The sequence below is a fragment of the Lithobates pipiens genome, unplaced genomic scaffold (genome assembly GCF_037356315.1).
Source record: "Lithobates pipiens isolate NorthernLeopardFrog02 unplaced genomic scaffold, aLitPip1_a1.2 Scaffold_8, whole genome shotgun sequence".
NCBI classification, from domain to species: domain Eukaryota; kingdom Metazoa; phylum Chordata; class Amphibia; order Anura; family Ranidae; genus Lithobates; species Lithobates pipiens.
The window spans coordinates 73,575,735-73,601,405 of NW_027507903.1; positions in this window are offsets into that span (position 1 = coordinate 73,575,735).

Consider the following 25,671-nt stretch of genomic DNA (forward strand, 5'->3'; position numbering starts at 1 on the left):
TCCACCTACATAGCTCTTCTCTATTTGAGCCCACTTGCCATCTGCAGGAGTTATTGGAAGTTGTGTGTGCCTCCAGCAGAGCATAGTATACATCTGTATATACCCCTTTATCTCTGGTGTTCTATAATAAAGGCATCTGCAGGAGTTAGTGGGTTTTTTGTGCCTCCAGCACAATATACACCTGTATCTACCCTTTATTGCTGTTCTCTAATAGAGCCATCTGCAGGGCTTAGTGGGTGTTGTGTGACTCAATTACAGTATACCCCTTTATCTCTGGTGTTCTATAATAAAGGCATCTGCAGGAGTTAGTGGGTGTTGTGTGACTCCAGCACAATATACACCTGTATCTACCGTTTATTGCTGTTCTCTAATAGAGCCATCTGCAGGGCTTAGTGGGTGTTGTGTGACTCCATTACACTGCTGTTTTACCCAACTCCCTTCAGGCCATTACCATGTCTGGAAGGCCAGCAAGGAGAGGCAGACAGGCACGAGCCGATAAAAGAGGGCAAGCAGGCTCTGTGTCTAGAGACAACAGTGCTGGTTGTGGACGCGGTGCATTGTCATCAGCACGTGGCCATGGGACACGCTTGTCCTTCTTTTTGGCAGCTGGACATGTTGAACCGCAACATGCCAATGACTTGGTAGAGTGGATGACCAAGCCCTCTTCATCCTCCTCATCCTCTCTCACCCAGTCTCAGGGTACTAGTAAAGCAGCTGCCAACGCATCGTCTTCCCTCGTCTCAATGTCATCATCAGTGACTCCTTCCCTAGACCCACCACGTCCTCCTGAGGAGTCTCCTGAACTCTTTGAGCACAGTGTTGGGTACATGCTCCAGGAGGATGCCCAGTGTTTTGTAGCCTCTGATGATGACACTCAGCTAGAGGAAGGCAGTAGCGTGAATGCAGAGAGAGGGGATGCTCAAGAAGGACAGCAATCTGGCAGTCATGTTTCACAAGCTGCAGCATATTGCCAGGTTTGCTACAGCGATGAAGAGGGAGGGGATGATGAGGGCCCTGACTCCACGTGGGTGCCTGGTAGGAGAGAGGAGGAGGAGGAGGCACATGTCCAACGAGGCAGGATGTCCTCCGGGGGCCAGCTTAGGGGCAGCACACTGACTGAATCACACCGCAGAGCTCCGCCTGTGCAGGGCGCTGCCTCTGCGCGTTATTCTAAAAGTTCTTTGGTGTGGGCCTTTTTTGAGACGAGTGCGTCAGATCGCACCGCTGCTATTTGCAACGTATGTCTCAAGCGTATCTCGCGTGGCCAAAACATCAGCCGCTTGGGCACCACATGCTTGACCAGACATATGTTGACCTGCCATGCAGCTCGTTGGCAAGCATACCTCAAAGACCCACACCAAAGAACAAAGCGGACCTCTCCTTGCTCCTCATCAGCTGGCATCTCCAACCCCACTAGACCTTCAGTCCTCTCTGAAACGTGCTCTGAGAGGAATGATGGTGTAGAATTAGGTGTGTCACAGCCAAGTGCTTCCGGGAACTCTGCTAGCAGTACACCCACGTCCGATTATAGCAGGCAAATGTCCCTGCCCCAGCTGCTGGACCGGCGAGAGAAGTTCACTCCCAGCCATCCACATGCCCAGCGGTTGAATGCTAGCTTGGCTAAATTGCTAGCACTTCAACTGCTGCCTTTTCAGTTGGTAGACTCGGCCCTCTTCCGTGAGTTTGTACAATGTGCGGTTCCTCAGTGGCAGGTCCCCAAACGCCACTTTTTCTCACGGAAGGCGATTCCGGCTGTCTACCGGCATATGGAAGGCAATGTCCTTGCCTCGCTGGACAGGGCGGTCAGCGGTAAGGTGCATATTACCGCTGATTTATGGTCCAGCAGGCATGGACAGGGACGTTACCTGTCTTTCACGGCCCATTGGGTCACTCTTCTGGCAGCTGGGAAGGATGCAGGACAAGGTGCAGTAGTGTTGGAGGGTGTTCCGCCACCACGCCTCCAAAATGCTACTATTGGTTGTGACACACCTCTCCCCTCCACCCCCTCCTCTTCTTCTTCCTCCATGGCCTCTTCCAGTGCTCTGTCCTCAGAACCAGCGGTGCTCCGTAGGCGTTCCAGGGGCTACGCAAGTACGCAGGCAAAACGATGCCATGCCGTGCTTGCGCTGGTTTGTTTGGGGGACAGGAGCCACACTGGGGCGGATGTTTTGTCAGCTCTGCAGGGGCAGGCCGAGCGGTGGTTGACGCCACGCCAGCTTAAGCCAGGAATGGTGGTTTGCGACAATGGCACCAACCTCCTCTCCGCCCTCCGACAGGGACAACTGACCCATGTGCCCTGTGTAGCTCATGTCCTTAACCTGGTGGTGCAGCGGTTCTTGGGCAGGTACCCCGGCTTACAGGATGTCCTGAAGCAGGCCAGGAAAGTCTGTGTGCATTTCCGCCGATCATTTAATGCCTGTGCTCGGCTGGCTGAGCTCCAAAAGGAGTTGAACCTGCCCAAGAACCGCCTTATATGTGACATGCCCACCAGGTGGAACTCAACGTTGGCCATGCTGCAGCGGCTGCACACGCAGCAGAGGGCCATCAATGAGTACCTGTGTGACTACGGCACCAGGACAGGGTCAGGGGAGCTCAGTTTTTTCTCACCACGCCAGTGGGGCATGATTAGGGATGCATGCACTGTCCTGTCACCGTTTGAGGAGGCCACAAGGATGGTGAGCAGTGACAGTGCATGCATCAGTGACACTGTACCTCTTGTCCACCTCTTGGAGCATACGCTGCGTGGAATAATGGACAGGGCACTTGAGGCAGAACAGAGGCAGGAAGAGGAGGACTTCCTTGCCTCTCAAGGCCCCCTTTATCCAGACAGTGTTCCTGCTGTGCCACCCATCACACAGGAAGAGGATGAGGAGGAGGAAGAGGAGGAGGAGGAGGAGGAGGAGGAGGAGGAGGATGATTGTGTCAGCATGGAGGTGGAGGCTGGCACTCAGCATCAGCAGCAGCAGTCTTGTAGGGATGATTTACAGTCCCAAGAAACACGTGGACTTGTACGTGGCTGGGAGGAGGTAGCTGCGGATCATGTTGTCCTTAGTGACCCAGAGGACTCCGGACCGAATGCCTCAGCTAACCTACGCTGCATGGCCTCCCTGATCCTGCAAAGCCTGCGGAAGGATCCTCGTATTCTTCGGATCAAGGAAAGGGACCATTACTGGCTGGCCACTCTCCTTGATCCACGGTACAAGGGTAAGGTTGCCGACCTTATCTTGCCATCGCAGAGGGAGCAGAGGATGAGACATCTCCGGGAGGCCTTGCAGAAAGGTCAGTGCAACGCGTTCCCAGAGACTGGGAGGTTACAAACTCCTGGTCCTGGACAACGTGTTGCTGAGGCATCGGTCAGAAGGAGCGGTGGAGAAGGTGGCCATCTGACTGATGCTTTCAGACAATGTTTTAGTCCGCAGCCCCAAGGTATGATCGGTTCCAGCAACCATCGCCAGCATCTGATTTACATGGTGCAGGAATACCTAGGGGCAAGGTCAGACTTGGACACCTTTCCCACCGAAAATCCTCTGGCTTACTGGGTCTTGAGGATGGATCACTGGCCAGAGCTTGCACAGTAAGCAATTGAGCTACTGGCCTGTCCTGCATCCAGCGTTCTTTCGGAACGTACCTTCAGTGCTGCTGGTGGCTTTGTTACCGATCACAGGGTGCGCCTGTCCACAGAATCAGTTGATCGACTGACCTTCATCAAGATGAATCAGTCTTGGATCACCCACAGCTACCAAGCACCTGAAGCTGATGTAACCGAATAATTTTTTTTGAAATATCACATCCCTTCAAGACTGCCTATGCTGATGCTGAGTGACTGTCCTGTTATGTTGATTGTCTATCCTCTTCCTCCTCCGCTGATATGTTGGAAGAACATTTCTGGTTCTGGGTGATGCCATCAGCCCAATTTTTCTGCCCCTGTTTAACAGGGGCGTTTAGTTTTATTGCAGGAATTAGCCCTGCTGCAAAGCATTGCATCACAAATTGTAACTAAAGTATATGGGAGAGGTTGCAGTGTGGTGGCACCAGCACCAGTGCCTAAGGCCCAATTTTTCTGCCCCTGTTTAACAGGGGCGTTTAAGTACAATTTTTGATGCAATGCTTTGCAGCAGGGCTAATTCCTGCAATAAAACTAGAGTATATGGGAGAGGTTGCAGTGTCGTGGCACCAGCACCAGTGCATAAGGCCCAATTTTTCTACCCCTGTTTAACAGGTACATGTAATTACAATTCTTGATATAATATTTCACAGGAGGGCCCATTTCTGTGCCCACCCAGAGTACTGTGAGGACTTATAGTGTTGTGGCACCAGCACCACAACCACCAAAGGTCAATTTTTCTACCACTGTTCAACAATGGCATGTAATTACAATTCTTGATATAATCGTTCACAGCAGGGCGCTCCAGCTCCCAGCAAGAGTCACTTTGAGGGCTTACAATGTTCTGGCAAAACCAACACCTTGTTCTGCCATTTCTGCAGAGCATATAGGGCAGGCCCCTACTTTCAAACATCCAACTTACAAACATCTCCTACTTGCAAACGGAAGGAGACAACAGCAAGTGAGATGAAAAAAGATGTACGACAAAACAAATTATACAGGGGTGATAACCCTTCCCTATGTTTTCCAAAAAGCTTAAAAATAGTTTTTTTGACTGGAGCTACACTACATTACAAACAGATTCAACTTAACACAACAAACCCACACAGTCCCTGTCTTGTTTGCACCGCCTGTATACTGCTGTTCTGAGTATATAGGGCCTGGGGGCCACACGCATTTCCTTTTTTTTAATATGGGTACGGGGTTCCCCTTAATATGCGTACAAGACCCAAAGGGGCTGGTAATGGGCAGGGAGGGCTACCCATGCCATTTTTCTCAATGATTTTCAACCATATTGCAGGAACCAGATATAACATTAAAACCGAAAGCAGTTTTCAATGATGTTATTTCTGTTTAATGTCATTTTGTGCAGGGACTGTTCTAAACACGGGAAACACCTGGCACTTCACAGGCATACTACAGACACCCCCCAGGCACCATATTTAAAGGAATATTTCACTTTTTTTTCATTTTAATCATCATTAAAATCAGTGCTCCCGCCAAAACGGCCATTTTAAAAAACATTTTAGGCATTGACCCATGTCCCCTGAGACAGGAGCCAGGTCCCCAAACTCTTTTTAGGACAGTATCTTGTATATTAGCCGTTAAAATTAGCACTTTTAATTTTGAACGTTCGAGTCCCATAGACTTCAATGGGGTTCTAAAGTTCGTTCGAATTTGGGGTCCGTTCGAAAGTTCTGGTGCGAACCGAACCGGGGGGTGTTCGCCTCATCCCTAGCCATGTCCTGTGTACTGTGGGAGACCAGGTATAGTGAATGCGGGGTCCTGGGTTTAGTAACACTTTATGATCACTTTGTTGGAAGATTTTAAGCATGCAGTTCATCTTTTCCGATAGTAGGCTTCGGTACCATTTCCTTTTCTTCAAACTGCTCGCTGTAGCGTTTGTGAATTGTCTGTATGGCTCCAATGCATTCTTTTATGTCTGGCCTATATGGACTAAAAGCCATATACTGTATGTTAATGACCTAAAGGCCAATTGCATATAAAACTTGTTGTTTATTTTTGGATGAAGTGGGGAAAAGTTAGAACTTCTGTATTTTTTTGGAGACACATACAAAAGCAATTACATTATTAATAGAATGAGGAATGGTTATGTTTTCATTGCTGTCTTTGCCTCCTTATCCTAGTGAAAATCGCACCCCTATTTTTGTACAGATGTCACAGGCACATTAGGTTAAAGAACATCCACACAGTAGGGTCATAGACTGAAATTATATCTCTTTCCCTACTCTGTCCAAAACTAAAAATAAAACAATTGGCTGGAATTAGGCTTTAAATCATGACTTGACAGACGTTTAAAAAAGTGTTGTTGGGCAATCTTTGATCAAAGGAATTAAGAAATAAGACACAACATTAGAATGTTCACTATGTAAGAGGTGGTCCTTGAAGTTTTATGTGGCAGATATCCAGAGGTGGAGAATGTTGTATTGACAACTGTGGGGTACAATGGTGTACAATGGCTAGCATTGGAACACACAGTGTCTTGCATATAAGTGTAGCATAAAAAAATAAGTGTAGCATAATAAGTAAGCAATTCACAACTGCAAGGACAGTGCTCATCTAGCTACAAGCACCACTCTCTGGTTCCAGTTTGATCCTGCTGACTGTAGATCCCTGGAAGGCTGTCCCATGCATGCTCCTTGATGTTGTGATGTTATCTTTGCCCGCCCAGTGGACCCAAGCAAACCAGGAAGTGCTGGGAGCCACCATCACAGTCTGGGTGCCTTGACTGAAAAAAGTTGAGAAACACTGGGTTATATGATACAAAATGGGTGATATTTACTAGTATGGAAGTGGAATAATATGGGTTCCCATGTGCAGCAAAAACAGGCAAGTGTTATCGATAAACACAAATATAGATTTTTTTATTTATTTTTTTACGTTTACCTTTGCGTCTCTATTTTATTTATTTTTATATATATATATATATATATATATATATATATATATATATATATATATATATATATATATATCTGCAATACGTTTATCTTTGCATTTATAATTCTTTTCCATACCAAACAGATTTGTAGCCCATATTCCAGTCCTGTGTAAACTTGTATAATTCAGCTTTTCAGCATAATAAAGCACAGTTGCTTTTTCTCCTTGTCAAAAAGATTTTATTGAACATACAATAGAATATTTGACAATAAGTTAAGTACATAATATACAACAGAAGTAATGAAGCTCAGAGTTATATATTCAATACAATGTAAATTATATATTCAACTATAATTACTACTATAACAATAACGCATATTAATGGTATGGTTTATTAGATGAATTAGCTCCTTAAGTAGGAAAGAGCTTCAAAATCATAATAGGAATAGATAGAGAAGAAAGAAAAGATAGGAAGAGAAGAAACTAGGAAGGGAAGAAGAGAGGTCCGCGGGGTCGAGTCGAGGGCCGCCATATCACTCAGAATCCATATACTGTAATCAATTACCCATCAGGTCAGCTACCATGGTAATAGAACTTCTTTGTTAAAATTTGATGGTAAATAATTTTTTATCCATGGATGCCATACTTTTTCAAATTTGATAAGCATGTCAGCTTCAAGAGCTGCCATTTTGGCTTGCATCATAGTGTTGTTTATCCTATTCACTACCACATCCACAATCAATGAAGGGGATTTCCAGGCTCTTGCAAGTGTTTGTTTTGCTGCGATTAATAAATTAACAATTAATTTAAATTGGGTGTGTTAGAAAGTCTGGCTTTCGATTGATGAGTGCCATTAAGGGATGTGTTCCTAACTCAGCGCACCAACGGTAACAATCTGATGAGTAGTTATGCACATATATCGCTATTCTAGCCGGTACAAGGTACCATCTTATTAGTACTTTATAATTCGCCTCTACCGCTAATATATTTGGAGAGGCTGTTTTGGTTGTTAACCAGACTTGATTCCATTGTGTGGTTTCCAGTGTTTGTTCTAAGTCCAACTCCCATTTCTGGACATAAGCTGGTTTTACTGTTTCAGGTTTAGCTAACAATTGAACATATAAGGTCGAGATTATGCCCCTAGCATGAGGGTATAGATGAAATATTTTTCAAAGTTAGTTAAATTAGTTAGGGAACTGTCTGTGGTTAAAATACATTTTTGATCTGGAGGTAACAGTTGCTTTTTCTCAAAAGAAAAAGTATCCATCTCACTTTTATTACAAATCTAAAAGGTAATCGATTTATTCTTTGTTTCAGGTTAATCGGTGGAGCTGTGCAAATGATTCCTTTAAGCTCAAAATTGTCAGTTTTAAGTACAAAATAGGTATTTAGAAACCAGCAGCAAATCAGTTAAACAGTACAATCAATAAAATGTCCTCCTATGTGCCCACAATGTATTTTTTTTTTTTGCTTTTCAGTTACCCAGCAGGCAGAATAGTGGTTTTCCTATCCTGTGTCTGACCTAAACTTTGCAGGGTGTGGTATTGGACGAATAAGGAATCCTAAGAACAATATTTCAATATTTCCAGTTCTCTGTTACTGCTTTTTTAGTCAAATCCGTTGTTATGTGTTTTTTTTCTTTTTATTCCCACGGAACGATTATGTGCTGGTGGTCTCTCTGCCTTTTATACCTGCCATTGCAACTGTACTTTTCCTATTTATAGATGTCTTACCCATTTCAGCTTATGAATTCTAATGAAACTTGCTAAAGCCACAATTTCATATATCATGTGATCAACCACTATCAGACGATACTCATTTTAAAGCGGAGTTCCGTGTGAATTTTTTTTGTTTAAGTCAGCAGTTACAAATATTGCAGCTGCTGACTTTTAAAATAAGGACACTTACCTGTCCAAGGCACCCACAATGTCCTCACCCGAAGCCGACCTGTCCCTTGGCTCCGGGTGGAAGTACTGGCATCTTCAGTAAGGGAATCAGGAAGTGAAGCCTTCACAGCCAGGTTCCCTACTGCACATGTTGTGCTGCACAATCTGAATGGTCCCTGCTGTCTTCCGGGACCTCTGTATCTCCCAGAAGACAGCGGGAGGGGGGAAGGAGGGGCCGGACATTGCATAGATCGCCGTGGATACTGAAGTGGGGGCAAATAGCTGGATTAGGCGAGTATCTGCTCTCCCCCCCCCCCCCGGAAAAGTGCCAAATGTGACACCAGGGGGGGGGGACCAGATCAGCGGAAGTTCCATTTATGGGTGGAACTCCGCTTTAACTGTTGTCAACATTTGCTTTGGATTTTACACAGTTGCAGTAATTATTTAACTGGCTCAAGAACTCAATGATTGTCAAGAGATTTATATTGAGTATTCTAGATGAACAATATTTAAAAGAGATGGGTCAAACTCTTCTACCCACTATATCCCAGAATTCAGTGGTATGCAGGGGAAAGTAATTAAGCCTGCACCAGATGAACCCAGAACAGGCAAAAGCAAATGATCACTGCTCCCCTGCTACAGGGAAGTCACAAACTAAATATATCTAAAACACTGGCACCTACGTAGGAGGGCGCTACACATACATAAATCACATTTTTGCCGGTCCCTGCTGAACCAGCAGGATTTCCATCCATGTATGGCCGACTTAAGTGTTTTCATAAGGCTCACAATCTTTTTCTGCATTTGGCAGGTAGTAGAAAAGTTGCTAAGGCAAACAAAGCAACCATTTCAGTGCAGACGTTGCCTTTGTATCTTTAGATGACATTTAACAAGTAGCAATTTGGTCATACTGAAATTCTTGCTTTGAAGACCTCTACAATTGATACTGTAGTTTAGTGATACTTAGAGTCCTTGACATTAGTTTATCTCCCTTGTCATATCATGTCATTATGTACTACGTACTACGGTAGAATGTAAGAATATAGTAAAATTATCCTTTCAAAATGTTCCGTAATCTGTACCTTTAGTCTAAAAGCAGCACATTTTCCCCACCCAAATAAAATCCTTCAAAGCAATTGTGTTGGTTATAAAACAGCGTGGGATGCAGAAGGAGCTCTTTATTGGTTGTACTGTAGTAATTGGTTAATTGCTTAATTGCTAGTTTTTAAACTCCCAACTTGTGTACACTAGGTATCCAGAACGGGAAATGATTTCCCTCTGTGCTGTTCTCAGACTATAGAAACATAACATGTCAAAAGGTACATTTTAATCCAAGCTTTTATAAGCAGACAGAGTCAATTCCATGGTGCAACATTTGCAAAGTGGCATTTGAAGCATTCACTGGCATCATTTCAATAAAATGTAACACTATCTTGACCCAGTGTAAAATTTAGAAGTGTTAATTAAAATAGCTGTTTTAGTAATTTATTCTATCATATAAAATATTTCTAGAGTGATCCCTCTCTCGGGGTGGTTTATGAGTCAATTTTGTTCACTTCTTCAGTAACAGCTGAAAGTTAATGTGTACTCTTAAGGATTTAGTACTTAATGCGCCTCTTCATGTGCTGAAGTTATGACCCGATAATCCTCTTAACTGTATGACCCCACAAATGATACTCTCAAAAACAGCAGGGAGTTAACACAGGCCATTCTTTTAACAAAAAACATCTGAAAGGAAAAAAATTGAGAAATTAATAATATTCAATACACAAATGTCAGGGGTATTCAGCTTGTTGATTCAGTTTCCTTTTTTTTCCTTGGAATCTACAATGAACAAAAAGGAACTCTGTTGAGAAACATAATTAATTTGGTTCAAAAGACTTAAGAACAGGGGTGTCAAACTCAATTTAATCGGGCATTATGGTTGCCTTCAATGGGCCAGTTGTATCTGTAACATTATTTAAATTTATACTAAAAAGCGCGTGACCTGTTTGGACCCCAATGCAACATAAGCATGCCTCCATCCCTATAATGATAAAAGAAAAATGAAAGTGGATTGTGGGACTTTAAATGAGGCATGGATATGTATTTGAAATGTTCTGGGATACCTGAAATATTATTCATTGTCACTGTCCCTGCGGGAAAATCTGTATACCCATAAAGAATTGCTAATCAATCCAATAAATTAAATACAAATACTGAATAGTAGGTATATATAATGTATCATAATATATAATACATGGATCATGCAACAAGAAGCATAATTAATTGTAGTAATAATCATATTGACATATTTAATGTATATAATGGATAGACATAATTGGTACAAGCAATCACAATTAAAAAATTGAATGGACATACAGAACAGGTGAACATGGTTATCCTAATAAATATAACAATAAATTAATAAAAGAAATTCATGATTGTAGCAAACTTGGCTTGGCATCCCTGAGTATGGACTCTACGCGTTTCATGGCGATTTCAGGCAATCATCAGGAGTGGGATGCATCAAAAAATCGCTAAATAGAGAGATGAAATAAATGAGTAAATTGGTCGGTCACAGTCTCAAATGAAAAATTATTGCTTTCTAAAAGAGAGCAGGTGTTGAATGTGAATGCATTACCTTTGGCCACGTTCAGATAAGTCACCCAGCAGACCCAAAAAGGGAATAGGATGGTGGCACTGAATGAACAGTCTCCCCCGGGGTTGAGGCGGGGACACATCCCCCTCACCCTAAGCCATAGCTCTCCAAGGAACCTGGAGGAATGGAGAAGGGGCAGTGGGAAACAGCGGCCAACGGGAGAAGCGAACAGCCACACCACAATGCCAGAGTATGAGGTATGCACATATGGGCCACAGATCACAATCTAAAAGAGTAAATAAATAAATAAAATGAATGAAAAAATAAATATAGTGAAATAAAATAAAAATAGGATGATAAAAGCTATGATGAATAATGACGTTTTAAAGGGAGGAAAAAAAAAAATGTGTTATAAAATGTGTGTGAAGTAAGAGGAATTGCAAAAAACAACACTGTCCACCTAGGCTTAAACACCTATCAAGAAGTGACTAGGTGATAAACATTACAAATAGGTGAGTGTATATATAATGAAATAAACTAAGTAGTAAGAGATAGAAAAAAGGGTTAAATAGCCTATATATACAAAAAGGTCTAAGTGTTATGCAAGCATGTGTCTAGATTAATCCATAAATAGGACCTCCTAATTACCTAGAGTGTAGATCAGAGCCCATAGAACCTCTCCTCCTGATGGAATGTGTGAAGTGAGCTGCTGGCCTGACCCTGCCTTTGTATCCACAGATATGGGGCGTGTCACCGCCAACGTCATGCGATTGGACAGAGTGGACACCCACCCGTGGTGCAGAGACCACAGCTGTAGTCCATCCCGTCCATATAGCCTAGCTAGATGGAAAAAGCACTGCCACACAAACCGGCATCAAGCAAGATGCCGAGCACGCAGCGTGCTGGCATGACGCCGAAGCATCAAGGTCCCACTCTGCCCCCATCATCTAACAGGGATGGGCAGGGGAGAGGGAGCTGGATGCCTCGCAACCCCAGGAGAGAAAGACCAAAATAAACAGGACCACCCATCCAGTGGGCTGGACGAGCCAAAGGGCATGAAAAGAGGAAGCTGATTAGCTGAAATATCAGAACATTAATAAAAAGAGACTTTCATATAATGACCCATTAATGAAAAGAGAAATATTAATATAGATCCTAATGATGATACAAACTAGTGGGGGTAGATGCCAAAAATATAAATTAACTCAGAAATCTAAAAACTGAGGGTATACAATCATTTGGATATATTGGGTTTTTGTATTTCCATAGCAGGTCACAAGGGAATGGGTGTCTTCCACCCTGGTATATGTATACTAAAAAGCGCGTGACCTGTTTGGACCCCAATGCAACATAAGCATGCCTCCATCCCTATAATGATAAAAGAAAAATGAAAGTGGATTGTGGGACTTTAAATGAGGCATGGATATGTATTTGAAATGATCTGGGATACCTGAAATATTATTCATTGTCACTGTCCCTGTGGGAAAATCTGTATACCCATAAAGAATTGCTAATCAATCCAATAAATTAAATACAAATACTGAATAGTAGGTATATATAATGTATCATAATATATAATACATGGATCATGCAACAAGAAGCATAATTAATTGTAGTAATAATCATATTGACATATTTAATGTATATAATGGATAGACATAATTGGTACAAGCAATCACAATTAAAAAATTTAATGGACATACAGAACAGGTGAACATGGTTATCCTAATAAATATAACAATAAATTAATAAAAGAAATTCATGATTGTAGCAAACTTGGCTTGGCATCCCTGAGTATGGACTCTACGCGTTTCATGGCGATTTCAGGCAATCATCAGGAGTGGGATGCATCAAAAAATCGCTAGAGAGATGAAATAAATGAGTAAATTGGTCGGTCACAGTCTCAAATTAAAAATTATTGCTTTCTAAAAGAGAGCAGGTGTTGAATGTGAATGCATTACCTTTGGCCACGTTCAGATAAGTCACCCAGCAGACCCAAAAAGGGAATAGGATGGTGGCACTGAATGAACCGTCTACCCCGGGGTTGAGGCGGGGACACATCTCCCTCACCCTAAGCCATAGCTCTCCAAGGAACCTGGAGGAATGGAGAAGGGGCAGTGGGAAACAGCACCCAACGGGAGAAGCGAACAGCCACACCACAATGCCAGAGTATGAGGTATGCACATATGGGCCACAGATCACAATCTAAAAGAGTAAATAAATAAATAAAATGAATGAAAAAATAAATATAGTGAAAAAAAAAATAGGATGATAAAAGCTATGATGAATAATGACGTTTTAAAGGGAGGAAAAAAAAAAAAAAATTCAACACCTGCTCTCTTTTAGAAAGCAATAATTTTTCATTTGAGACTGTGACTGACCAATTTACTCATTTATTTCATCTCTCTATTTAGCGATTTTTTTGATGCATCCCACTCCTGATGATTGGCTGAAATCGCCATGAAACGCGTAGAATCCATAATCAGGGATGCCAAGCCAAGTTTGCTACAATCATGAATTTCTTTTATTAATTTATTGTTATATTTATTAGGATAACCATGTTCACCTGTTCTGTATGTCCATTCAATTTTTTAATTGTGATTGCTTGTACCAATTATGTCTATCCATTATATACATTAAATATGTCAATATGATTATTACTACAATTAATTATGCTTCTTGTTGCATGATCCATGTATTATATATTATGATACATTATATATACCTACTATTCAGTATTTGTATTTAATTTATTGGATTGATTAGCAATTCTTTATGGGTATACAGATTTTCCCGCAGGGACAGTGACAATGAATAATATTTCAGGTATCCCAGATCATTTCAAATACATATCCATGCCTCATTTAAAGTCCCACAATCCACTTTCATTTTTCTTTTATTATTTAAATTTATCCAGGGCTCTACACTGAACCGCATCAATTGGTGGGTGTGTCTAAATTAGTGGTAACATTTTAAAGGGGCAATAAATACCAGGAGTGCTTCATGTGAGGAGTTCAGGGATGTGCTATGTGCTAAGTCCAGTTTCAGGGGCGCCCTATGCACAGAGTTCAGGGGTACACAACGCCATTGGCGGTCAGTGGTAATTTTCCTTGGGGGCCGGCATACAGTACCTCCCCCCTCCCGTTGGTCGGCGGGTCTGGTGCACTTACTCCATCTATGCAGTGCTTCTCCCGGGCTGTCGGCGGTGGCTCTCCAGTTCTGCTCTCCCTGGGCGACGGCTCTGGCTTCCGTTTCCTCCCTCCTTCTCGGTGGCCAATCGGGAGTCTTCAAATAGGTCTCACACCTGCTTCTGAATTGCTGTTGAACTCATGATACAATGCTCTGCGCCACGAGCCCACACATTTTGAAGCCCCTTGGAGCCTATGGTTCTCATCAGTGCTTCAAAAAAACACCCCCGCTGCTGTAATTCAGGCGCCCTGTGTCTTGAATGGGGCCGGATGCCTGAATAGGGGGTGTCAGCGGCAGCCATGCATAGATCCATGCTATGCATGGATCTATCCACCAGTAAAAACATTGGTAAAGGAAAAATAAATACATATATTGTCAAAAAGAAAGAAGGGAGGACAAAGATTGTGATGAGTATAAAACCACTTAATTTGTGTAAACATACACGTATACGCAGGTGCACACATACATCTTCACCCACATACTCATGCAAGGGATATACATATAAAATAATTTATTCCTCGGTGCAAGTCCGAAGATAAACCCAACACCATGAATGCATGTGCACTTGCACACGCACACATGCTTACATCATGAAAAACTGCCTCCATCGCAGGGTCTGTGAGGCTGCATATATCCCAGTACAATCACAACCACCATGTGATACCTGGATGTTAATCCTACATATAAGTACCATACATACAATAATATAAACTTTGGTCCAATGCGTCCACGCAAAAACACATGTGGATGGAGGTGGTAGGAAATACTCATGGCTAAATATCAAAAATAAAAGTAAAAATAAAAAAATCATTTGATAAATACTATCTCATAACTAAATCCAAAAAACCAGACATGGAACCTACTATGATGACCATATTCTACACAATAACGTGAAGACATAAAGACACGAAAAACTGTCTGACAAAGCCCATACATGAACCAATACAGACCGCACAGCGATCTGTCCGACAAAGCCCATATATGAACCAATATAAATCGAACAATAATCCTCCACACAGTTAAAGAACAGTGGAGCACGTGACAGAGGTATGGCCAGCATGCATGGAGACGGGGCATATATTGGCATCCACCCCCATGTACGGAGGGAGGCACAGTGAGAATCATGCATAGAAATGACTAACATCCCATTCGAAGCCAGAGAGGAATGCGAGTCTGGAGATGGAAAATCCAGAATACCTCCCTCCAACATAAGGCCCGGAACAAATCACCCCCCCATCCCCCCGCCTAGGTACCCTGACTTTTTCAATAACCTGAACCCGCATAGCTGTTTTGTCCCCATTGTGGCACCTGTTGAAGTACCGTGCCCTCTATTGTTTCAAAGCATTGCCTGTCACTCTAGTGATCAGTGTCTCAGGGGACATCATATTTGTGTGCCAACACTGCCTTTTGAAGTCGAACATCCATCCAATACCACTCCGGTCGCCTGCCAGTCAGTGTACCAAGCTTCTCATCGGGAGATCGAGACGGCAGATCCGCTGCACGAGTATAGCTACACAAGTAACCATTAGGAAAACATTGTAACGCTCTGGTTGTGGTGAAAGGGCAGTCGTCCCAACCTTTACCCATCCTTTGTCATAGTTTCACTAGCACACTTTGCACAGACATCTCTACCCTAGGAATACTTTACTGAATCTATTTGAACACTGTGCTCAGACATCTTTAGCCTTCCTCACTACAAGTAATCTATTTCTTCCTACCACGCCTAATTGGATTAAAGTTGACAAGCTCCTACATACTGGTGAAGACCATCAGATCTGCAACATTGACGCTAGTGCTGATACAAGGGCCACTACATTATTTTTTATTAGACCTATACTCTTTCCTTAGGGTACCAGGATAGGCTGGCCTGTTCCATCTTCTGCAAAGTGTCAGTATAATCTGCTAGCATAAAACATCCTTTAAGGGGGGTAGCATTATTTCTTCAAGGACGTGTATATATAATATTGTAAATTGTTAATATTTGCCTTGTGTCTTTCGGAGAAGCACCTAACTGTAATCATAATGGGCATGCCACTGCTATTACAGACCAGTACTGTCAAAATGTACAAACTCAATATAGTACAGAGGTGCGTAAGATTGCTATCCTCTTTCAGACACGCAGAATGCATAGTCCATTAATGAAGAAAATCACTAGCTGGAGATCCTTTAGAATTTTTGTCACTTTATGGAGTGCCAAATATTAGGTCTATTACTGAACTCTCTGGGGATCCGGGATTTGAGCATTTGTTTACGGCGGTGAATACAGTTTTATATTACAGAACTAAACACTGCTATGTGCATGGACACAGCATTAATAGAGCTGTATTCAGATTCATAAAAAAAAAGTGGTGTTTTTTGTGCCTGTGTACATGAGCCCTAAATAATGAAGCACTGAAATCATGAAACACAATATATAAATCATAGCAGCAACTGTTCATATAATTTATTGGTCACACAGAGTGCCTTGTTGTTGATAAGTTAACTGCGTTATAGACTTGCGTTATGAGAAAGCACAATTGTTTAACACCAGAAGGCAGAAAGCAGAGTATGTAATGGCCCACCCGCTGTGCATATATACATACAAATGTTATATAGAAACAAGTTTTTTTGTTTTTTTTTAATGCACATGAATAGGATTTTTTTTTGCATCAAGCTGATCTCTTTTATGTGTATATTCATAACCAGAGTGAAAACATTGTGTGTTCCCTATAGAATATCTTCTGTTAGAATTTGGTTCATAAAATAGTTTAAAAACAAACTGCAAGTGGGTGCAGAAGCTCATTAGTCGATTATAACAATGTGAAAGTACATTCTAATAACTGGCCCATAAGGACTGCACTGTGTACACCTGTCATTCTAATTGTCACATGCCTTCCGAATACTGAACTCTGCAGCAGCATTGACGTCAATAATACCATTGCAAAAGCTTTTTGTGATCACAAGGGAAAAGGTTTATGTTTACCTTGGGGATATTGGTGTGTTAGGTGCAGGGAGACGGGGCATTAAAATAATGTAATAAATAAGCTCACAGGAACAGAAAAGGTTCAGAGTATTGAAAGGAACGAATATTAACTCTATAGAGACAGAAAAGAATGATGCACTTTGACAAAGAGTTTAGCTGTGCTTTATTCCAAGCTGCCATTGTAACTAACTACTCTTCTCTTAAAAGGGTTGTATAGGTTCGATTTTTTTTTTAAATAACAAACATGTTCTACTTATCTCCACTGTGCAGTTCGTTTTGCACAGAGTGGCCCCGATCCTGCTGTTCTGGGGTCCCTCAGCGACTGTCTCAGCTCCTCCCCACTAAAGCTAACCCCCTCTGGGAAGCTCTTTCCTGAGGGGGTTAGCTTGTGGGCGTGCACCCGTGTCATACAGTTGGTGTCCATAGACGCCAACTGTATGACTCGGTCCCGCCCCCCCGGCGGCCGCATCATTGGATGTGATTGACAGCAGAGAAGAAGAGGACGCTGGGGGGCGTGCACAGCAGGTGAACGGGCTCAGGTAAGTAAATCGAGGGGGGAGGCTGGGGGGGCCCATGACAGCGAGGTGTTTATCCACCTTAATGCATAGGATGCATTAAGATGAAAAAACACTAACCTTTACAACCCCTTTAAGCTTTTCATAAAAGGGAAATGTGATATATATACTGTATGTACTGTAAAAAAAAAAAAAAAAAAAAAGATTTATCCTTCTCGATCAGGGTTCATTTAGCAGTGTCAATATGCATCAATCAACTTGATTCTAACTGTATGCCAAATTTGTCCACCTACACTTTTTAACCTCTTAACGTCGGCGCTTCCCAGCCCTTTCAGAGGTTTATGATGCCAGGAGGCAGGGTACGGCTTAAAGGAGAAGTCCAGCCAAAGCTTGTTTGGCTGGGCTTCTCCTATGGATCACAGGAGTGCAAATCAGTCCAAGCACCGCATCATCCCAATGGAAGTCTGGATTCGCTGGACTGATAGCCATCTTAGTCTCTCAGCGAGCCGCTGAGAGCCTAAGACAGCCGCTCCCCGCCCCTCCACAGATCAGCGCTTCAGTGAGCGAGGAGGGAGCAGAGTGGAGAGCTGCTGATTGACAGTCAGCTCTCTGCTTGGGGAGCTGTGAGAACCGAGCCATCGGCTATGTTCGATCGCTCAGTTTGCAGTGTAGAGACGCCGGGGGACAGATGCAGCATCAGATCAATGCTCAGATCGATGCTGAATCCATCTAGGTAAGTATGAATAGGGAAAAACCCCCAAACCCATACTTCTCTTTTAAGGTCATGTGACCGTCGGGATTGGCTGTTATGACGGTGATGTGGTCTGAAAACTCCAGATCGCAGAGTTTAGGTTAAGAGACGGTAACTGTGCCGGGAGCGACTAGCGTGCGTGCTCTCGGCACAGGTGTATAGGCAGCAATTCACACAAATATGCGGCCCCTCTGCGTTAAGAACCAGGTGCCGAGGGGCCGCATATTTGTGTACAGCCAGCACCAAAGGGTTAAAAACATAAATTGCTTTTTTTTAGTACTGAGGAGGCAATCTCGTCTGTTTCCTTGCTAGGTATGGAGACGATTGAGGGGAAGATGGCCCCCACCTGTCTCCATACCATAGATGGGCGGAAGCGACGTCAAAACGTCACTTCCGCCCATACGTTTTAGCCCTTGTACACATGGTCGGACATTCCGATGGAAAATGTCTATCGGACCGTGTTGTCGCATAATCCGACCATGTGTGGGCTCCATCGGACTTTTTCCGTCGGAATGTCTGGCCAACAAAGTTTGAGAGCTGGATATAAAATTTTCCGACAACATGATCCGATCGGACTTTGTCTGATCGTTTGTAGAGAATTCCGATCGGACAAAGTCACACGCATGCTCAGATCAAATTACGAGACCAAAGCTATTGGCTACTAGCCTGAACGAAGTCCCGTTTTAACGAACGAACGTCATCACGTTCGGAACGATCGGATTTTCCGACAACTTTGTGTATGCAACACCAGTTTCGGACAAAATTTGGATTTTGTGGTCGGAATGTCCAACCGTGCATACAAGGGCTAAAAGGCACATTATTTTGTTGTCATTTCTTGAAAGATGTCCTGTCATACTTTTTTCTATTACAAGGGATGTTTACATTCGTTGTAATAGGAATAAAAGTGACACCATTTTTTTTTTAACCACTTGCCTACTGGGCACTTAAACCCCCCTCCTGCCCAGACCAATTTTCAATTGAATGACAATTACTCAGTCATGCAACACTGTACCCAAATTAATTTTTTGTAATTTTTTCCCACACATAGAGCTTTCTTTTGGTGGTATTTGATCACCTCTGGGTTTTTTATTTTTTGCTCTATAAATGAAAAAAGACCGAAAATTTTGAAAAAAAAAACACATTTTTCTTTGTTTCTGTGATAAAATTATGCAAATGATTAATTTTTCTTCATAAATTTTGGCCACAATTTATACTGCTACATATCTTTGGTAAAAATAACCCAAATTAGTGGATATTATTTGGTCTTTGTGAAAGTTAGAGAGTCTACAAGCTGTTTTGCGATTTATAAAAAATTTATCACATCTGATGTATTGGTGGCCTATTTCATTTCTTGCGACCTGAACGAGCCAGGAAAGTACAAATACCCCCCAAATTACCCCTTTTTGGAAAGTAGACATTCCAAGGTATTTAGTAAGAGGCATAATGAGGTTTTTGGTGTTTTCATTTTTTCCCACAATTCTTTGCAATATGAAGATTTTTTTGTTTTTTTATTTTTTTCCCCCACAAAATTGTCATTGTAATAGGTTATTTTTCTCATATGGCATGTGTATACCACAAATGACACCCCAAAATTAATTTTGCTACTCCTCCTGAGTATTACGATACCACATGTGTGGGACTTTTTCACAGCCTGGCCATTTAGAGAGACCCAACATGCAGGGAGCGCCATCACGTGTTCTTGGAGCATAAATTACACATTTAACTTGTTGACTACCTATTACACTTTTGAAGGCCCTGGAGCACCAGGACAATGACACGTGACACTGACGTGGCACTGATGGCAGATGGCACTGATACATGGCACTGATGGCACGTGACACTGATGTGACACTGATGACAGATGGCACTAATACGTGGCACTGATGACACTTGACACCGATGACAGATGGAACTAATATGTGGTACTGATAGATGGCATTAATACGTGGCACTGATGACAGATGGCACTAATACGTGGCACTGATGACACTTGACACTGACAGGTGGCACTGATACGTGGCACTGATGACACGTGACACTGACCGGTGGCACTGGGGACACGTAGCACTAGGGACGGGTGGCACTGGGGACAGGTGGCATTTGGCACTGGGGACAGGTGGCACGGATAGGTGGTACTGGGGACAGATGACACTGTTAGGTGGCACTGGGGACAGGTGGCATTGAAAGGTGGCACTGGGGACACATGGCACTGGGGACACATGGCACTGATAGGTGGCACTGGGGACAGGTCGCACTGGGGACAGATGGCACTGATAGGTGGCACTGGGGACAAATGGCACTGATAGGTGGCACTGGAGACAGGTGGGCATGTGTGTGTTTTACTGTGTGTGTGTGTTTTACTCTGTGTGTGTGTACTCACTGACACTGCAGCTGCAGCATGGAAGCTCTCCCTCCTCACACGCTGTCTCTGTGTGAGGAGGGGAGCTGGCGATGAGAGATGATCTCATATGTTTACATATGAGATCACCTCTCATTGGACAGGCTGATCGAGTGCTAAATGGCCGCTGTGATTGGCCATTAAGCACGATCTGTGATTGGCTGTGTCCGAGGGACACGGCCAACACAGAACTTCCCCCGATGCGTGCCTGCGGTGGCACGCATTGGGGAAGTAAACAGGAGGACGTCCAGGGACGGCCTCCCGGCAGTTAGCGTCCGCTCTGCAGCCATCTTTTGGCTATAGAGCGGGCGCGAAGTGGTTAAAACAGCGTGCCCGCATATGAAAACGGTGTTCAAACCACACATGTGAGGTATCACCGTGATCGGTAGAGCGACAGCAATAATTCTTGCCCTAGACCTCCTGTGTAAAGCAAAATATGCAACTGGTAGAATTTTTTAAATGTCGCCTATGGAGATTTTTAAGGGTAAAAGTTTGTCGCCATTCCATGAGTGGGTGCAATTTTGCAGCGTGACATGTTGGGTATCAATTAACTCAGCGTAACATTATCTTTCACTATTATCTTTAATTATCATTATCTTTCACTGACTTTCACTGTCTGGCATGAGGCTTCCCATTTCTCTCTCTCTCCTGCTCTTCCTCCTACCCCAGGGGGAGAGCTTTGCAGCACCAGGGTCCCCTCCAGAGGACTGGACCCTAGGCTCCCTGACTGCCAGGCTCCTGATTATTTATGGTTTGTTCCCCACCTCTTGGGCCTCTCCTCCCCAGGGATTGGTGGGAACTCCATAAATTTTCATTTCCAGGATGCAGCCTCTGTTCCACCCTCTAAGTTCCAGAACTGTCCAGAGAGTTCTAGAAGCCAGGGGGAGGTAACAGAGCCACAGCCTTTGTCGCCCTGCACAGCCCAAAAAACAAAACAAACCCATGATCCTCTGCTTACAGAGGAGCCAAACTAAATTTACCAACGCTAGCAACTAGGAGGGTGCTACAATAGAGATCGCAGCCAGGTAAGAATACACTTCTACTGTATGCATTCAAATAAAATTGTGCATGATGCTACTTATAAAATGTAAGTAAAGTTTGGACTGGGCTTTACATACAAAACTTTGCTAATGCAAAGAATTATTTCTGAATCTTAAAGCTAAATTCCAGAGAAAATAAAAAACTCACAGTTGGGCTCCCCTAGCACCATAAGGAATGAATACCTATTACGTCAAGGAGGGACAGAAAAAGCAACTTTGCTTTATATCTCACTTCCCTAGCAGCCAGTGTTCTTCTTCTTTCTCTGACACTGTGGGTTATGGGCGTACTCTCGGCATCCCTACAATGCAGGATTGATGGTTGTGCATTGTGTATGATGATGTTGGAGTTCCTGCAACTGATGAAGATGCAAACAGAAACAGCTTTGCAGGACCGGTCATGCAGCTGGGAGGAAGCCTGTAGGAGCAAGGAATAAGGTAAGTATAGTAGTTTTTTTATTTTCTTCCTAAACAAAGGATCATTTCTTCCTTGCAGTGTAGGAGAGACCAAGTGCAAGAGCCATTCTTGTCTCAGAGTTCAGGTTTAAATTGAGTCCCAGACATATTCAAAGTGGCCCCTGGCAGGCATCAGGAAACAGGACCATGAAAATAAAAATGATTGAGGGCTTAGCAAATACTCTTCATGCTCTGTGACACCAGCGTCCTGTGTGCTCCCTGTATAAAAAGTTTATTTGTAAAATAAATATGGTAAAAAATAAAAAAATTAATAAAACAATTTAAAAACAAAATAAAATGAAGTGACCTCAAATCATTATGATTTCTCTTTAAGAGATACATGGACCCTTTCTCTAGTTATCTCATTAACAAATGGACATTGTAATGTTAGATTTATGGATGTAGACTATGGGGTTTATTTACTAAAGGCAAATCCACTTTGCACTGCAAGTGTACTTGGATATAAAGTCGCTGTAGATCCAGGGGGGACATGCAAGGAAAATAAAAAACAGCATTTTAGCTTGACATGATTAGATGATAAAATCAGCAGAGCTTCCCCTCATTTCAGATCTACCCCTTATGCCGTGTACACACGACCGGACTTTTCGAGGGACTAGGTCTGACGGACTTTCAGCGGAGTTCTGACAGAGTTCTGATGGACTTTCCGAATGAACGGACTTGGCCACACACAATCACACCAAAGTCCGACGGATTCGAACGTGATGACGTACGACTGGACTAGAATAAGGAAGATCATAGCCAGTAGCTAGGGATGAGCTTCGTGTTCGAGTCGAACATACGCTCGACTCGAACATCGGCTGTTCGCCCGTTCTGCGAATTCCGAACGTTAAGGGCCGTTCGCACCAAATTCGTGTGGCGCTCACGGCCCAAAATGCACTGCGATGGCGCAGTTCATTGCTGGCTCATGATTGGCCAAGCATGCACTGTGACCCCGCATGCTTGGCCAATCACAGCGCCGGCAGCGAGGAGAGCCATGATTGGCCACAGGCAGGATGCCTGTGGCCAATCATAGCTCAGGCTGTGTAGTACACGCCCCACACTATATAAGGCTGCCAGCGCGGCGGCCTTGTGTAGTGTGTTGGCATCTGTAGCAGTTAATGGGTGTTCTGTGTACCTTCAACACAGTATACACCGATCGTTATCAGCCGATTTTTCGTTCTTGCTCTTCTGTAGTGGTTGTTGTCTGCGTGCCCTGACCGCAGTATACACCGCTATATTCACCTATATATCTAGCGATATATCTATCTTTTATAATAGAGCTGTCAGTCAGTGTTAGGAGATTGTGCGTGCTTTCTGCGTGCTCTGAACGCAGTATACACCGCTATATCCACCTATCTAGCTAAATATCTTGCTCGTTTTAAATAGAGCTCTCAGTCAGTGTTAGGAGATTGTGCATGCTGTCTGCGTGCTCTGAACGCAGTATACACCGCTATATCCACCTATCTAGCTAAATATCTTGCTCGTTTTAAATAGAGCTCTCAGTCAGTGTTAGGAGATTGTGCGTGCTGTCTGCGTGCTCTGAAAAAGACGGACGGCAAAACAAATTATACAGGGGTGATAACCCTTCCCTATGTTTTCCAAAAAGCTTAAAAATAGTTTTTTTGACTGGAGCTACACTTTAAAAATGTACCCGTTGAAAATTACAAACTGATTCAACTTAACACAACAAACCTACACAGTCCCTGTCTTGTTTGCACCGCCTGTATACTGCTGTTCTGAGTATATAGGGCCTGGTGGCTACACGTATTTCCTTTTCTTAATATGGGTACGGGGTTCCCCTTAATATGTGTACAAGACCCAAAGGGGCTGTTAATGGGCAGGGAGGGCTACCCATGCCATTTTTCTCAATGATTTTCAACCATATTGCAGGAACCAGATATAACATTAAAACCGCAAGCAGCTTTAAATTACGTTATTTCCGTTAAATGTCATTTTGTGCAGGGACTGTTCTAAACACCGGAAACACGTGGCACTTCACAGGCATACTACAGACACCCCCCAGGCACCATATTTAAAGGAATATTTAACTTTTTTTTTTCATTTTAATCGTCATTAAAATCAGCGCTCCCGCCAAAACGGCCGTTTTTAAAAGTTTTTTTTGCAGTGACCCATGTCCCCAAACCCTTTTTAGGACAGTATCTTGCATATTAGCCGTTAAAATTAACACTTTTAATTTCGAACGTTCGAGTCCCATAGACTTCAATGGGGTTCTAACGTTCGTACGAATTTGGGGTCCGTTCGAAAGTTCTGGTGCGAACCGAACCGGGGGGTATTCGGCTCATCCCTACCAGTAGCCAATAGCTGCCCTTGCATCGGTTTTTGTCCGTCGGACTAGCATACACACAAGCGTATTTCTCGGTAGGAACTAGGCCCGGCGGAGTTCCGGCAGAAAAATTTGAAACATGTTCCATTTGTAAAGTCTGACAGATTTTTGCAAATCAAAAGTCCGCTGCAGCCCACACACGATCGAATGGTCTGCCGGAATCCTTCCATCTGACCTTTGATGTCGAAAAGTCCGGTCGTGTGTACGCGGCATTCGATTTAGAGCAACTGCACTTCCAAGTGCACTTGCAGTGCAAAGTGGACTTTGCCTTTCGTAAATAATGCCCTTAGTGTTCAGACTTGTAACCGGATGGCCCGTACACGCGATCCGAAAATTTTACGAAAATACAGATTTTGAATGCATCGTACGATAATCGGATCATTAGTACAGAGCATTTGAGAGCCGATCACAACAGATTATCTGATATTATCCGATCGGTCAAGCACGAAAATTATTCTTGTACGATACCAGATGGTCTGATTTTTATTTAATCAGTACAGTTGTCATCTGAAAATACAATACAAATACACTACAACATATGACAACAGCATATGACATCACTTCCTATTTTTTATTCTGTCGTATGAGAATTTTTGTAACTTTAGTAAGCTCTTCATGTTCAATATACGACTAGCATGCAAAAAAACCCCCAAAAAAACAGATCTGTCGACCGATTTTGGGATCGTGTGTACGGGGCATAAAGTTGATTTCGATACATCACCAGTACAATCAGATGAATGAGGGTTAAACATTTTTTCAAACTTTCTATCTTGACCAAAGAGGTTTAATATCCTAATTGTTAGATCAGCTTATCCTCTTGAAAAGCTAACAGACACATTGCCCAATTTCTGCAAGGTCTGGGAACCATGGGTCACACACTTTCCACCAGCCAACTTTAACCACCAACTCCTTGAACAATAAACTGAGATATTCGCCTCCATTACTACAAACAATTCCTGAGAATATTCCTTGGCCAAACCCCACCCACTAGTCATTTCTCCTGGTCATTCTCCGCCCTACCTCCATGTCACCGCCTACTTTAAGACC